Raw genomic sequence first — 2,220 nt, 5'->3', positions numbered from 1 at the left:
AAAAAAAAAAAAATACAAAAATTAGCTGGGCGTGGTGGCATGTGCCTGTAATCCCAGCTACTCGGGAGGCTGAGACAGGAGAACGGCATGAACCAGGGAGTCGGTGGTTGCAGTGAGCCGAGATCTGAGCCAAGATCATGCCAACGCACTCCAGCCTGGCGACAGAGTGAGACTCCATCTCAAAAAACAACAACAAACAAACAAAACAAAACAATAGTGCAAAAGACCATAATCAAGGTGGTAAAGAGAGGGGGAATAGAAGGAAAAGAAATGTTTAAGCTAGGCCTTAAAAAAGTTTTTCAAATTGGAAACAAGAGAAGGAAATAGATTGGAAATCTAAATGTAAGGTAAAATAAACCTTTACAAAAGTATTATAAAAAGATATAGGAAAAGTGGACATACAACTTAGGGATACAAAAAGGCTTCTTAAAGAAAATATAAAGTGCAAAAGCATGAAGTAAAAGACTGATTATTAAGTAGAATACTTCAAATTTTAAAACTTCTTCAAGGCACCATAAATAATCAAAGATACCATAAACAAAAGACAAATTAGGGGGTGTAGCTGCAACATATATTACAAAGATTTAATATCAAAAATACATAAATATCTTCTATAGAATCAATACAAAAAAAGAGATAGAATAAAAGAAAATTTGTCAAAGGATAGAACAAGAATATTACCAGTAAATATAAGCGATATGTTCGACCTCAATAGTGATCAGAGCACTCTACCATAAAATGAAATATTTCACTTGACGGTATGCAAATATGTTTACAGTTTATGTACCCAGTGCCAGTAATGGTAGGGACAACTATTCTCTCCAACACCACTGGTGAAAAATGTAAACTGGTAGACCCACTGAGAAGGCAATCCGGAAATAATTTTTTAAATTTAGACTGGCTATATTAATTCATATAGGAATTCTGCTTCTCAGTGTCTAAGGAAACATTTCCAAACAGAGCATTGTTGGTGATAGAAAATTACTGGAAATAAGCATATATGTCTTCAGTAGGGAAATGATTACATAAATTATGGTGCATCCATATTATAAAATACTGTACAAAAAGAATAAAGTAGCTATATATCAGCATTAATAGAAATTCCTGCAATTATGAAAATGTTCTTTATCTATGCTATCCAATATGATAATGATTAGTCACATGTAGCTACTGAGTACCTGAGTAACCAAGGAGGTAAATATTCATTTTAATTTAATGTATCTAAATACAAATTTAAACAATCACATATAGGCACTGAAGCTGAAAGGTCTCTAAGACAATGTTAAGTTTTTTTTCCAGTAAGGCAATGCATACAATATGAATGCCATTTATTTAAATGGGAAAGAAAACAGCAACAAAAAAACACACAACCACCTCTTATCTGTAGGTTCAGTAAGTTCCAGTACATGTTTCAATACAAAAGTACCTGGAAGAATGCGTACCAAGCTGACAAAAATAGCAGGATGATAGTGTGAAGGGGAAATGGGACTTTTGTTTTATCTGAAAATGTATTTGCGTATGTCTTACATAGTTAAAAATTATTTAAAAAAAAATTTTTTTAACTAGAGGAAAGCAAACAGTTGGCCAGTTGGAGTGAACTGCATATGCACAGGAAAAGTAATGTCTAAAAATTAGTAAGAAATGTGTCTTCTGATGAAATTCACTTTAACATGGATGCCAATGCAAGAGAGATTATGCTGTATGCACCATCTTGTAAGGAGTTAATAGAAACTATAAATTTGTCCCCCTCATCCACAATCCAATTAATTTTACTCAAGAATAACAATGGTTCTTTGGTAAATAGCTTCTCAAAACCTGCATAAGATATTTTTCATCAGTGACCACAAATTTGTCATCTCTCCAAAAAACTTTTCCAGATTCCAAGTTGCTTGTGAGAAGGGGCTCTGTCTTTTAACTTGAACTTCCGCTGTATCTAACTAGTATTTGTGACTAGCAGTCATGGTAGTTTAAGTACTGCCTTGGTTAGAGAGGCAGTGACAACATAAAGCTATTATAAGCAAATGTTTATTTAGATTTTAACCCCAGAACTCTTTCCCCTTGTTTGTACACCTTTATTTTTACCTGCCATCAAAAGGATCATTTTCTAACTATCTGATAACTTCAGTGTTTATTTAAATACCTATTATGGTAAACAAACATTATCTACATAATTTTAAAGCTGCATATAATGTCGAAGTCAATTTTTTTTTTTTTTTTTTT

General features: G+C 32.8%; 1 protein-coding gene across 1 annotated transcript in view; it reads right to left on the bottom strand.

Moving 5' to 3' along the window:
• Positions 1-2,220, bottom strand: part of KAT2B (K(lysine) acetyltransferase 2B) — a 126,740-nt gene that overhangs the window by 23,547 nt on the left and 100,973 nt on the right. The gene's annotated exons all lie outside the window — the stretch shown is intronic.

Source organism: Colobus angolensis, unplaced genomic scaffold (assembly GCF_000951035.1).
Source record: "Colobus angolensis palliatus isolate OR3802 unplaced genomic scaffold, Cang.pa_1.0 Scaffold129, whole genome shotgun sequence".
NCBI lineage: Eukaryota > Metazoa > Chordata > Mammalia > Primates > Cercopithecidae > Colobus > Colobus angolensis.
Note: the sequence above shows the minus strand (reverse complement) of the source record. Positions and strands in the feature narration are given on the sequence as shown.